Here is a 15,832-nt window from a genome sequence, read left to right on the forward strand (position 1 = left end):
TCAGGTTAGAGAAGACTGATCTAATTACTAAACTGTGATGAAGGAGGATTTTTCTTCTATTTGTATTTGCATAGAAGTAATAGTTTACATAGCACAAATAGATTCCCAAAGTGGTTTTGTTCAATTAAATATAAAAAAGAGAGCATACAGTTCTTAAAACTTTCTCAAGGTGACCTCTCTTAGCCAATTTTTATTTTATTTTATTTCTTGGATTTATAGGGCCGCCCAATGTAACTCTGGGTAGTGTACAGCAAGAAACAATAACATCTCCCTCAATATACATAAATTAAAAAAACCAAACCAATATATAAAATATAAAATTGTAAACAACCAAAAGGGGATTCCACTCAACTGGACCCAAACATTAGTTTGGAAACCTGCATCATCCTGTCAAATAACAAGAATCAGACCACATATCTGATGCCATAATATGTTTGGCACAATAATAATCTTTACCCAGTCACTGAAGCATTACATTTACTATATTAAAGTCACCATTACTTTACAAATTGTATAAGTACATGCACATTGCTTATCTAGTTAATCTTTTCATGTATAAGCTATCTTCAGAGCCTAACAATTTACAACAAGTTATGAACTAAAGTATATCAGAATGAGACACTGTCCATTTGTGTGCCACTGCTGCAAAGATTATAATAACTGGCTTGCAAAATTCTAATACTAAGTATTTTAAAAGTGCACTAATAGCAATATCTTACAATGCGGGTAATAGTTATCAAAGGATGAGAGAAATTAAAAACGAGAATATTCAATACTCCAGAATCCCAATTTTAACACACACACACACACACAAATCATGAAATGGACAAGATAAACAATAATTCTTCTGAGTTCAGTAGCGGGCAAATAAGTCTATTTGGGACAAAAAGCTTTGCACTTCTCAATTGTCTTTATTTATTTGCAGACAAGCTGTAGAGCTCACACTTAAAAGTCTACCTAGACAGCTCTGACTTTCACTCTATGTTTTTCAAGTACTTTAAAATCTGAACGTCCAAGTTTTACGGGAAAGCCTTTGCAGACATTTAAAACAAAAGGAAAACGACCGATATTATACTTAAGGCTCAGGGGTTCTCTGAACGCCACCCCTCCTTCGTGACGACCGTTTTCGCAATATACCAACCCTTACAGCAACTGATCTACCGCGAACCCTCCACGGTACCGTCTTCCCGCGGTCGCTCAGCGCACCGCCAGGTTCAGCCAGCGCCGGCTCTCAAGGACATCCACTGAGGGAGCCCTGCGCGGCTTCCTTACAAGCACAGGCTGTTCATCCATCCGGGCAAACGGCGCTCGCACCCTACACTGTGTCGTAACAATTACAGACACTGTATCCAACCGAGACCTAACGGTAAGACTCCTCCGCGGCCTCCCCTCCTCGCAACTCCGCATTGGTCTCCCGGGAGCTCGTCACGTGGGGATCAAAGAAGCGGCGGAACGTCGCGACGCTGCCCATTTCCCCGCTGAAAACAGTTGCCAGGAGTGGGGGAGGAGAAGAGGAGAAACAAAAGAGAGGAAGGTCGCGTCGCGCTGGCTAGAACGAGGCATCCTCTCCATCACCCCCCACACCAGAATCTGTTAATGTTATTTGCGTCCCATCGTTAATCGCTTTGCAAAGTCTTTTTTTTTTCTTAATCAATCAATCAATCAATCAATCAATCAACGCCCTTCGCTTTCTTTTCATCTCGAACTGCGCGTGCAGGGCCAAAGGACCACTTTCTCGCTCACTCTAAAAGACTCCAAAACTTGTTCGGCTTTTCGCCTCGCTCAGCAGCGATGCGACGGCCTTTCTCCTCGCTCGGCGCTACTCACCCTGCCCGACTTCGTGGCAGCCACCCAGGGATGCGCGGAGCACCAAGCGGAGTCAGGGCTTCTCGGAAAACTGCAGCGGTTTTATTCCGGCGCTGACCTCATTGGGCTTGCGGGGGGGGCGGTGGGAAGAAGGGAGGGAGAGAAGCAGCGGCGAGGGGAGGGGGAGTGGCGAGGCGAGATGAAAAGCGCAGAGCTGAGCCACGCCTAGGCAGGCCTGGGGGCTCTGGACGGAATTCGATTACGGCCCTCCGTGGCAGGAAGGAAGCGGCGGTGCGGGTGTCTGAGTCTTCGAAATTCAGTTCAGGAAGCAATCGATTCTGATCAAATATTCATTTTCCTGTGAACGGTGTCGACCCTACAGTAGTGTGTGAGGTGCTTCGTGATGCAACGTGATCGCTGTGGGGCTCTCTTTTGTTCTGTAACTTCGATTAAATTGCACTTCAGACCGCCAGGAAACCGTGTGTGTGTATGTGTGTGTGCAACTCGAATACAGAGATTGTAAGAGCAGAGCCATGTTAGTCTATGGTAGCTAAGAGCCAGAAGGAATCTGGGAGCACCTTTTCAGACTAACACATTTTGTTAAAAGGCACAAGCTTTTGTGCCGGATAAGATGCCTATGATTCCTTCTAATGTTCAGATATAGAGACAAATCTTCTTGTGCTGTAGGCAGTGGTTTCCAATTCTTTATGCCCGAGTTGTTTTGTAAAAGAAAAGAGTTGTTTTGTGAAAGAAAAGACTGGACATTTCTGGCAAAGGCCTGATGTACTGCCAAATATAACTTTATTTTCAGTATAAAATTTGCACCCATTTCATTTCATTTTAAAGCTGCTGACATTATCTGATCTGAGATTAGTTTAAAGGAAGTGTCTGCTTCCTACTGCATGAAATCACAGTTCTTTAGAGGCTATAGAAGATTCCATTCCATGAACTTTATTAAACATGCTTAATTACATTTCTATCCCACCTTTCTTCTGGAAATTCAAAGCAACACTTATAGCATTCTTCCCACCCACCCCCGATTTTTCCTAGAACAGCAACCCTCTGATGTTGGGCTGAGAACAAGTGACTGGGCCAAAGTCACCCCATAAGGTTCCATGGCTAAAGATGGCCTGTAATGTTGATCTGCCCAGTTCTAGTCCAATACCTTCACATTTTTTTTTAGATTTTTTATACCACCACCACCACCACCACCATCATCATCATCATCATCATCATCATCATCATCATCATCATCATTATTGTAAATAACTCAAGGTGGTGAATATACCTAATCCTCCTTCCTCCTCCTATTTTCCCCACAACAACAACCCTGTGAGGTGAGTTGGGCTGAGAGAGAGTGACTAGCCCAAAGTCACCCAGGCAATTTCTCATGCCTAAAACGAGACTAGAACCCAGTCTCCTGGATTCTAGCCTGGGGCCTTTGCTACCTTTACACTGTAACATTTCAATCAAAATTTTCACATGGCTGAGACAATTGCTCTGTTACAGCCTGAACTTTTATTTAGGGTGATATGGATGGATGTTGTAGGAGGAGAACCATGTTAGTCCATGGTAGCAAAAAATAGGAGTCTGGTAGTACTTTTTCCAGCTAACAAATTTTATTAAAAGGTCTAAGCTTTTATGACCTGCGGCTTGCTTCAGATGTATAGAGTGGTTAGTCTGATGTAGGATTTAAATTGGGGTAAGGGGCAGGGAGGGAGGGGAAGATAAGTTGGTTATGCATTTGCAGTTTACATGTGAGGCAGTTTGGGGGGGGGGTTGGTGCCTTCAAATCAGTTTTTGACTCCTGGCAACTACCTGGACAAGTCCCTGCAATTTTCTTGGCAGGATTTGGAAGTGATTTGCCATTGCCTCCTTTCTAGGGCTGAGAGAGAGTGACTGGCCCAAGGTCACCCATTTGGCTTTGTGCCTCAGGCGGGACTAGAACTCATGCTCTCCCAGCTTCTAGCTTGATGCCTTAACTGCTACACCAAAGTGGCTCTCCATGAGACAGATTACAAGTACCTTATTAATTAACAATTGTAATGTGTTAAAAACGCATTGTGTTGTGATCTGAGATTGCTTGAAACATTTTGATGTATGTAAGTTCAACAATTTCTCACTCAATGGTGTGGTTAAAGTCTTACTTTTCTAAAACAGTCAGTCTGAACTCTGCCATGGAATGTCCTGGAAGGTTAAAATACTCTGATACTACTTTGTCCTTGTTTTTAGTTCTGATGTCAAATTTGTGTCCATTGATTCTTATGCATAACATTTGTCTTATGAAGAATCAGAGGGGTGTTGCTGGAAGATGATGTCATGTGTCACATTGGAGGAAGAACATGTGAAGGTATCTCTAAAGTGTGTACTTGTGGGGGCCTATGATGATGCTGTTGGTGTAGACGTGGGGGCAAAGTAGACATCTAGGTTTATTGCAGAATCTGGCAATGTTGGCATCATTGTCCTGTCGTTTCTTATTGTTTGTGAGAATCTGCTTCAGGTTGAGTGGTTGTCCATATGCAAGTAAGAGTCTACCACCCAGTGCCTGAGAAAGTGCAGTGTCATTGTCCAATGTGAGCTGTAACTTATTAATAATATGTTTAAGTGGTTTGAGTGGTAAGTGATAACCAGCGGTATTCTGTTCTGTTTCAGTCTGTCTTTTAATAGGTCCTCCCAGCAAATTGATCTGTCTCTATTGATTTGTCTGTTGATCTCATTGGGTGGGTAGTTTAGCCTCCTGCATACCTGGTTTAATTCCATTAGTTGAGCATCTCTGTCAAGTGGGTCAGAACACTTGCTAGACAAAAACTTGCATGTTTAACTCTGTGAAGCAGCCATCTCCAACCGAATGCCCTCCAGAAGGATTATCCATGCTGGGTGGGAAAACTGAGAATTGTACTCCTGCCATTTTTGGAGGTTATAGGCTTGCTGTCTTCAGGCTTTGCATACCAACTGTGGGCAACTGGTAGCATGAAACTGAAAGAATCATAAAACCTGATGGACATTTAATGTGCTGCTCTAGAATTTGCCTTTAGGTCATTCAAGAAGCCATATGGTAGTGATGATGAATGGGAAGTGGGTGTCTATTAAACATTATACTCCTTTCAAGCAATCAGGTGGGGGCTATAAGCCAGGAAAGGTCTGGGCCAGAAACTCAAAAAGGGAGTAACCCCTTTATTACCATTTTCCACTCACTGAACATCTGCATTATTCACTTCTTTTTCTTCCTTTCTCTTTCTTGGTGCCTAAGTGAGTGAATCCCTTACAGAGGCCTTTTGAAAACAGAGTAAGGGGTCAGAAGCTGCTCTCCTCTGCCATATACCCCTCCTTTTTGCAGAGAAAACTGCAGACTCCACTGCTGCAAGAATGATAGAAGCAACAATCTCAGTATCCAGAAAGCTTTTGAATTCCAGTCAGTCTCCACAAACAATAGATCATACAGTAAAAGTGCTTCTGGATTGTACAGACGGAGAGTGGCATGAATGAATGCCTTCTTGAACAACATCGCTGTCATCAGTGATCCCAATAAATCATCTGCGATATTGAGAAGCAGGATGCAGTAAGGTGGCATAGTTTTGAACTGCATTGCTTCAAAGAGCAAATGGTGCAGATGATGACTTTTCCCCAAGTGAGGGGGGGGGGGGGGATCATTGCAAATACCAAAAAAAAAAAAAAAAAGCATATTGAGGGAAAAGAGATTACATTAATATACTTCCTGTATATCCGTCTTTCCTCTGAAAGAGAAAGTATAATTTTACAAATGTTCCCACCTTCATTTGCTGTTTAAAGTAAACTGCTGAAAAGCCATTTTTAACATGATTTGCCATTTGTAATATTTATTTGTTGGTTGGTTCAATTTAGGCACCACCTGACTGCAGATTGACTCTGGGTGGCTCACATTACAAGGCAATATAAAATTAACAATCTACATAAAGCATAAAAAAAGATGGTGAAACTGGTCAACACATACATGTGCACTCCGTCTGGGAGAAGGTCTTAAGGACCCCTGGAATGCCATCGGGTGGCATCAAAGTTTATTTTAACAAAAGTTACTAATGTTACTGAAAAGTCATATCCGAAAAAGTACCATTATAAGATACAGAGAGCTAGCAGTGTTAGACCATTATAGCAAAAATAACTCTGAAAACTAAGCATCTTAATCTAATCAGCCATTCCAGACAAACATCCCACTTGAGGAGTGACCATATAAACAACCTGTAATAGGATACAAACTCATATGTGTGCCAGAGAATAAGTTGTGAGAGAATTAATGTGAGAAAGTTGTTCCAATTGTTCATATTTCTACAAATTCTCAGCCAGTGAGAGAGACAGATTAATGGAGCAGTTTAGGTGGAGAAGATGCTGGATTATCTGACTGTGATTTTACTCACAATTTCAACAAATCAGTGAATCATGGGCTCTTTTACTGAGCAGTTATAAAGGCCTTAAGACTGAAGTCTTCCTAAGTATTCTGCCTTAAACAGCAGTGAAAGGGGAACCTGGGAGAAACAATAAAGCTGCCATAAATTTTTAATTTCTGAGGATCTCATAATGGACAAAATACTGTAGTGAAAGAATGCCAGGAAAAGAAGCTATGAATCAGAATCCATCAATTACTAACTGTAGCTATCTAAACCAGGATTATTTTTTCTACGTGGTTTTATAGATTGTGCAATGACATGCAAAAGTTAGAATGAGGTGGCAAATGGAAAAGCTGAGTTAAAAATAGGAGGCGTTGGCAAGATATTGTATACGAGGTAATAACATTACAAGATCTGTAAACTCAGAATCACCTCCTCCCTCCCCCCCCCACCCCCCCGGAATTGTGCTGCATTGCAGGCCATTACTGTTGCAGGAGGACAAAAGAATGGGATGAAGTAAGTTCCATGCCAGCAGCTGTGATCAAAACTGTAACAATGATTTTAAAAAATGAACAAAAGCTGTTGTTGGCACATGGTCAGTGATGTCCAGGCAGATTATCAGCACATCATTAGTGAGGTCTTCCCATACCATCCCAGATATATATGGGGATGAAGCTCATTCTCCATGACACTGTGATATGACAGTGCAGTAAGAGAGTCAAGAATACCCCTTTGCCAAATAACTGCTATACCTCCACTGTAACTACAGGTGGTCATCACTTACCAACCACTCATTCAGCGACTGTAATGGTATGGGGGGATTGACTTGCAAGAGTGATATCAGCCTTCCCAGGTAGATCAGACAGAAAAAATGACAAGAAGAGCTAATGCTACTTTATTGTAAGGCTACATTAACAGAATCTTGCAGGTCTGAAAGTACAAATCTCCTGCCATCTCTTTTTACAGCCTGATAAGTTAGGGAAGATCCTTTCTTTCTGTGTCTGTTATGCAGCTGTGGGCTCCCCCTACCCCTTAACTGATCATTCCCTCGGCAGCATCTCTTCCCTCAACTCCCAAGGTCATTCCCACATACCATTACAGTAACTGTTCAGAGTTACAAGGGTACTTAAAACTGGTCCTCGGAGTTTTGGCTGTTGCAGCGCCCCCGCAGTCATGTGATCATGATTCAGGTGCTTGGCAACCAGCTTGGTTGCAATGTCCTGCAGTCCAGATGGTTGCAGTGTCCTGCAGTCACGTGATCACCATTTGTGACCTTCCCTGGTGGCTTCACACGAGCAAAGTCAGTGGGGAGGCTGGCAGGGAAGGTTACAGCTTGCTCAGGAGGTTCCCCCCATTGTGTTCCTGTGCACCATGCCACACCCTGCATGCATGCACCCAGCATCCTATTTCTCTGTGCCTCTCTGTGCTTCCATGCACAATCTATGCCTGCAGCACCCTCTTCCCCCAACTTGTGTGGCCTGCACTGGGCCTCCCAGGGCCTCCCCGACCCCCCATGGCTCCCCTGCACTCCTTACCCAGGACTCCTGCTACTTCCCATTTAACATCTTGGGGTTACAGTGGCAACCAGGACTGCCTGGATTGCTGTTGCTAAGCAATGTGGTCACATGACATCACACTTTACGACCACATCACTTAGCAATGGCAATCCTGGTTCCAATTGCCATTGTAACTCAAGGACTAGCCATAGGTGATCCCAGGAATTCTTTATATAGAACATTGTTTAGCTGTAGTTTCGACACAGAAATCAAGTAGGTGAAGAGGGTAGTATTCCCTAAGTGGAAATATTGGAATTATATGATTACTGTTATCTCCTATGATTAATTTCATCGCCTGCTTTTTGGGTTTGTTCCTAAAAGAGACCTGGACTCTCTGATCTTTTATGTAATGTCCCAGATGTGTGTTCTTTTAGTTTTAGGAACATTTACTTTTGCTCTCTTTGGGTCTTCACGGCTGCTAGGAGTTTACATAGTTTTTGCTTATATTTATCATAAGGCCATAAACCAAGAACATCCATGAACACTGAAATGCTACCAGGGTGTTGTAGAAGGGCAGACATTTCCCATTAAAAATTTTGAGACCACTCGAAATCCCCAAGAGTAACTTTTTAATGAAGTATTAAATGGAGTTAATTTGCTACAATCTGGGTCTAACTGGATCTGCCGAAAATTATGGACAGTGAGAATATTCAAACAGCTGCAAGACTTGGAAAAATATAATCTATGATAGGATGGAAGTGTCACCCACTTTTCACAGCCTTGTTCAGCTGTTTCACACCTACACATATGCAAAATGTTCCATTTTTGTTGGTCCTAGAATCAGTGATGCACATCAGTTGGTTCATTGCAATGTTATTGGTTTGAATTTATTAGATTTAGAAGCTGCCCAACTCTAGAATGACTGGCCAGCTTACACTGACAAAAGAAAAAGATAAAAAGACCTACGCATCCAGACAAACTACCCAACACACCACCCAGGGCTCCCCAGAACCCCTACCCCAAGAGTCGATTCCAAAAATGTGCACCTCTCTGTACCTCCTTAAAGCAGTCAGCTATGCCATTCCTGGGATGGATGGCAGTTGAGGAGAACAGCTGCATGATCCCACAACAACAAGACCCAACTGTTTTTAGAGCTGCATGTGATGGTGTATTCCCATGCCCTCTGCAACTCCTTTCATGGAACAGAATCTGAAGCATTGCAATGCATACTTTTTTTTTGGTATGCGTCACTTTGTTGAGTTGGATGGCCATATACAGTGGTACCTCGGGTCACGAACGCTTCTGTTCACGAACAATTCGGGTCACGAATAGCACCGTTCGCAAAATTTTGCTTCCGTTCACGAACTCCGCATCGGGTGACGAACAGGATCCGCGGCCATTTTCCCTGCTCTGACACGTGGTCGTGGCTTCCTGTAGGGAGGGGGACTCTCCCTCCAAACAATAACCGCCTCCCCACCCGCCTTCCTGTCCTCCACGCCAGAAGTTGCCTCGAGCAAGGATAGCGTTCTCTCTCTTCGTACTGTACTATACTGTACTTTGTTTCATATTTTTGTGGTTTAAAAAAAAATACATATGGTTCAGAACGGATTAACCATATTTACATTGAACCTTATGGGAAAATTTGATTTGGGTCGCAACCAAAATCGGTTGGCGACCAAATTCGTAGGGGTCAGAATGGATTAACTGTATTTACATTGAACCTTATGGGAAAATTTGATTCGGGTCGCGACCAATTTGGGTCGCGACCAGAGTTGCGGAACAAATTAAGTTCGTGACCCGAGGTACCACTGTAGATGCAATAAATAAATAAATTCTCATTGTTATTTGTCTGTTACCAATCTGGAGAGACTTCTTGGAAATTGTGAGTTGTTAAATAAAGATGATATTGATGATGATGTACATTTAAACATAAAATATAAATTAGTTTTGTTTCGTAATGCAAATATAAAGGTTAATAATGCAAATCTAAAGCTTGTACTATTGCTCCTGATGATATTGTTAAAGTCACGTGTGGAAATAGTTTAAAGTATGTGTGCTTTGTAGATTAATGCTTTCCAGGGCAAATCTTTCTGTAAAATGTTTCAAGATGTGTACTTTCTTTTAATTAATTTTCATGTAGGCAAAAGCCAACATTGGCACTCATGTGCAAAGCCCCTCACTTGCTTTAAGGTGTTCCCTAAGGCTCTAGAATGCAAGGGGAAGACACTCCTCATTGTATTGACAATAAACATTCCTTAGGTGAGGGGTTAATTTTATGCTATTCTCTGTATTTGATGGTAAGGGATCGTGTGATTCTTTGGTCTAATGTTAAGGCAGATACATTGTACCAAGTGGAAGAGCTAGGAAAATTCCCCTTTCTTAAACCAAATGTTATCACTATGCTAGCTGTACAGTAAGGTGACTGTGTGGATAAAAGAGAGCATTCTTAAATAAACTGTAAATTAACTGGTTAAATCCAGAGGATATTTTGATAAACCCAGTGTAACAAAAATACTCATTGCATTCTTGCTGTCTTACTGATACATACATGCACTATTTGGATTGCATGGGAAGCACATTTTGTGGCATCTGTCTGGAGTCCTGGGTTCCATGGATACTTAAGTAACATGTCATTTTATCAACAAGGCCCAACTTCTCACTGGATGCTTGGTATTCATTTTATAAGTTCTATTACAGAGGAGGGAGAATGAACTTTGGGGAGTTTTCCTTTTTTCTGAGCAGAATGAAAACATCTGTACTTATTATTGAGGAAGATGAAACAGGCTGAAGATCCCTGCCCACAGAGAAACATTAGTGCTTTCTGATCAGCAAGGGGTATTCTCTGCCCTACTAAAAAAAATGTGCTTGCTTTACTATATTTAGGATAATAAATCTCATTGGCCTTTTTCAGACCGTGTTTTTCCTCTGGAATTGTATGTGAAGAAATATCAGGAACGGGCCTCAAGGTTGGATACTACCTTCAAGACGATGCTATTTCACTTAGCCCCTGCCTGTTTGTCACTTTCAACTGAATGTTGAAAATCACTATAGCTGCCATACAACATCAGTTGTGAGTGGGAGGGAGGGAAGGGAAGACTTTTCTATCTATGTAGGAAGGAGCTGTCCTGAGATACACAGATGCAGTTGTCTTCTGACCCCACAGATAATGTGAATGGTGGGGAGATGGCTGATTTTCCAGCTAGTGTGTTAATGATCTGGCATCTATTGCAGGAACTATATCCCAGATGGATATAAGCATGTGCATTCCTGAAATACAGTGTGGTGGAGGTGGAATAAACAGCTGCTTTTAGTTTAAATTTAAATAGACTTGCTGATTAGGATTGAATAATAAGTTTTTATACTTTGATTCTTGATAAGGGATGAGATATGGAAGAAGAGATCTCTTTTTCTTTTTTCTACTGAAATACTAAAGAAGGTGTTAAATTACTGAAATTGTATATACTTGTCCAGAGGGATGGGGTGGGGGTGGGGATAATCTTTTATATATTCCCCTTTCTTTCTTTCTTTCTTTCTTTCTTTCTTTCTTTTTCTTTCTCTTTGCACTTTGCTTTTTTCCCTTACTTTTTATATTTTCTTTAGTTTGCATTAACCTTTTAGCTTTGTATTTGTAAACTCTAATAAAATTATTATTAAAAAAAAGGAATAGTCCTTCAAGGTAGGCAAGGTCAGCAAACTGTAAGAATTACAGGAATGGTACTTCATTATTATAGAACATAGTAACAGAATATTGAAAGCCTATCAGATTTTCCAAGAGTGGCAGAGATAAATAGAATCACAATAAACATACAAAACTTCAAAATTCTACTGCATGTGGCATAAGATACGATTTAAAGTAAAAAGCAAGAGACTTCAGGGTATTGACCTTCCCTTTGATATAGCTGGACAAAGTCATACCTATAATCTTTTTTTTTTTTGGTCAAAACTTTTATTAAGATATATAAGAAGTACAATTAAAATACAAATCAGAAAGTATAGAAGAAAGAGAAGATAAAACTAAAAGAAAAAGACAAAAATTAAAAAAGAGATCAAGTAGAAAGATGAAACAGAAAGTGACTTCCGACTATCTCCAACACAGATATAAGTACACATTTTAAAAAAGTTAATCTCTTACCACTATTTAATCCTAATTCACATTATTTCTATCAACACAAACCATCTAATCATTAAATCCCACAATCAAAGCTTCATTTTTTCCCAACCCAAGCACGTAATCTAGGAAGGGTTGCCATGAGGAGACAAATTTAGAAACAGTATTATTTCTTATTAAGGCTGTTAGCTTCGCCATTTGAGCCAAGTCCATTAGTTTAATAATCCACTCTTCTAATGTAGGTATTTGTGAGTCTTTCCATCTTTGCACATATAATAGTTTTGCAGCTGTGATCATACATAAAAGCAAAGATCCATATTGTTTCTCCAATCCTTTCTCCATCAGACCCAATAGGAACAATTCTGGTTTGTTTGTTTTTTTAATATTCACGTTAAGAATTTTTTGAATAACAATGCATATCTGGTCCCAAAATTTTTTAGCCTTTTCACAAGTCCCCCAAAGATGATAAAAGGTTCCTTCTCCCTGTGAACATTTCCAACAAACATTTGTTATACCAGTATACAGTTTTGATAACTTATCAGGAGTTAAATACCAGTGGTACATCATTTTATAAAAATTCTCTTAAGTTATAATTCAATGTAAATTTCAAACCTTTGTTCCACATATTTTCCCATTGTTTCAACATGATACTGTATCCAAAATTTTTAGCCCATTTAATCATACAATCCTTGACTTGTTCATCTTCTAAGTTCATCTGTAACAACATCTTATACATTTTAGCAATAACATGCTCATCATTTATACAGAGTTGAGTCTCAAAATAAGATATTTCATTAACAAATCTATAGTTCTTTTTATCCAACTTAAAACATTCAAACAATTGCATATGAGTAAACCAGTGACATGTAAAACATTCTAACTGTTCTCTTGTTTTAAAACTTGGTTCACCCTCCTCAAAATTTAATAAATCTTTACATTTTAACCACTTCCTTTCTCCCACATTTTCTCTTCTAGTAAATGCTTCCTGAGGTGACAACCACAAAGGTACATTAGGAGACAGTCCTACCTTATATTTATTCCAGATACGCAGTAAGGCATTCCTAATATAATGGTTCTTAAAATCCTTATTAACTTTAACTTTATCATACCACAAACAGGCATGCCACCTGAATCTTAATTCATGAACCTCAAGTAGTAATAATTCTTTATTCTCCAAGATTATCCACTCCTTCATCCAAAGCAAATAACAAGCATCAAAATACAGTTTTAAATTAGGCAGACCCAAACCTCCTCGTTCCTTGGCATCTTGTAACAATTTATATTTAATTCTTGGTTTTTTGCCTTGTCAAATGAACTTAGATATATCTCTTTGCCACTGTTTAAATGGTAAATATGCAGTCAAAATCGGTATAGTCTGAAAAAGAAACAACTTCTTAGGCAAAACATTCATTTTAATCGCTGAAATTCTCCCCATGAGAGACAATTGTAATCTTTCCCATCTTACCAAATATTTTTTCATTTCATTCCAAATTTTGCCATCATTATTCTGGAATAACACACTATTTTTAGTAGATAGAATCATCCCCAAATATCTCACCTTTTTTTTCAGTCCTGAAACCCGTCTTGCTCATCAGCAAATCTTGATCAGGCTGGGTCATGTTTTTAATTAGCATTTCTGTTTTTTGTTTATTTCTTTTAAGACCCACCAGTGAGCCAAATTCCTTCAGTTTCTTCATCAAGTGCTCGGCAGATACCAGAGATCTTGTAGTATCAAAACTAAATCATCAGCAAAAGCCCTCATTTTAAAAACCTCTTGTTTAATCTTTAAGCCCTTTATTTGTTCATCCCTTCTAATGTCTCTATTAAGAACTTCGAGAACCAAAATAAAGAGCAAAGGTGACAAAGGGCAACCTTGTCTTGTTCCTTTTTGTATATAACATGATTTAGTTAATTCTTGATTCACAATATTACAGTACTAGCCTTCTGAGGCGTATATATTGACTTTATTCCCTGTATAAAATGTTCTCCAAAGTCCATACTTTCCAAAACTTTAAATGTAAACAGCCAATTCAAATTATCAAAAGCTTTCTCTGCATCCAAAAAAATAAGAGCCTTTTTACATTCATTATGATATTGTAAATATTCTATAATATCCAGCACGACCCTAACATTATCTCTTAATTGTCTTTTAGGCAAAAATCCACACTGATCGTGATGAATAAATTCCTGCAATTTTTTTTTTAACCTTTCTCCCAACACTGAAGCAAATATTTTATAATCATTGTTCAACAATGAAATTGGTCTATAATTCTTAATTAAAAGAGGATCCTGTCCTTTAGGTAGAAGCGCAGTGTTGGCTTCCTTCCATGACTCATACCTACAATCTTACAAATCTGATGAGGGATTTGAAAACATTCTGAAGAGTACAGAAGTTGGCAGATCTTCAGAATTTTGGTTGAGCACTAAGTTTGTAACTCTATGGGTTCTAAGCTCTTCAAAAATTTAATTTGCAAAAGATATATTGCAGTGCTTAAATTTTACTTTACTTTTTCCTTAGATATTTTTAACAGAGAACATAATTTTGACACGCAACAGAGGTGAGAATGCAGATCAAGGTATAACAAAGTACTGCTTCTCTCTCCCAGTATAGCACCTACTGCCATTAAACAAAACTCTCTTCTTTACTAGACCAAGATTATTCTAACTTGCTACACTAATGGATGAAACCAACCAGAATGCATCTCAAGAGCTGCATTTAAGAGCAGAAGGGGTTACAATGGAGAAAAGATGAAAAAACTCCTCTCCTTTACGACATCTTTACTGACTGCTTGCAATTATTACATAATCACATGAAATACGGTGACTATGTCCTAAATACAGAAAATGTGTTGACTGTGCATATTAAAATCAGCCTGCACTCAACTCTTACCTGAAACAAAAAGGAACTTAAAATACTACAAGGAATGTATCATTACTCCTCATAACATGGGTAGGTTCAACTTTTAGTAAATATTAATTTCCTCACCATTTTACCCTTACTCTGTCTTTCATTCTGCAACATCAAATATATTACAAGCATTCACATCCTAGGAAAAAACATTATTTTATAGCTTAAACTTTTAATTGCTACATTTAGTTTTTCCATGTGTAACACCCAAGGTATTTTATAACTATAAAATGCACAATAAGATCCCAGTAAATAATTAAGATAACAAATAAATGACAATAAAATACTAAAAAGACAGTGGTCCATTAAAATGTTGTCAGAATGCAATTAAGAGGAAAACTGTTCAGCAAAGCAAATTTGTTTTCACTCTCATGCAGAAGTATGGAAATTCCAATGCAGCTTTTCCTGGAGTTAGCATTGTTTGGAGGAGAGAACTGAACATGTTTTGTTCTTTGAAATAAAAATCCCGCACAGACATTTTTAAAACTAGTAACCGTTTAAAATTAAACTTCACTCCATTATTGCTGCTTTATCATTTCCCACTGAAAAGGGAGGAAAAGTTGGACCTGTAGCACCATCAAGTGGCAGAATTGCTGCACAGGAAGCTTTGTTAAATCACCTTGAGTAAACGCCGCTAAACTATTCAGCTGCATGAAAAATTAAAGTAGAACTCAGTCAGTAGGCTGCGTATGGACTTAAAGTCTATTTCTTAGAAAGTAAACAGAACCACCCTCTATCCTATCGCCTTGATTGGAATACACTCCTCTTCAAAATAAATAAATAAAAATGAAACAATCTGCATCCTTCTCTGAATAATGAGATCCTCTTGTGCAGTTTTCTCTTGGGCTGATCCCTTCTTGATGGATTGACAGTAGATTTGATTCCTGCTGGAAAAGTTGGATTTGACTCTGTTTGCCTTGGGATTTCACTGACGTGTCCCTAGAGCACTGCAATGTTTCTCACGCCTTCTGCCTTATCACCTGGGTAAGCTACCACTGGAGACTGCTTATGCCTCAGCCAGGCAGATTGGTAGAAAATACATTCCTGAAAGTGAGAGTGAATGATCTGGAGTGATCCGAAGATAATTATGGGTTATTAGTTCGTATCTGTATGTCACAGCATGTTCAGTTGCACCTTGCCCATACAGAAGGCT

The sequence above is a fragment of the Python bivittatus genome, unplaced genomic scaffold (assembly GCF_059951505.1).
Source record: "Python bivittatus isolate LINGU-HERP-01145 unplaced genomic scaffold, Pbiv_v1 ctg000020_np1212, whole genome shotgun sequence".
NCBI lineage: Eukaryota > Metazoa > Chordata > Lepidosauria > Squamata > Pythonidae > Python > Python bivittatus.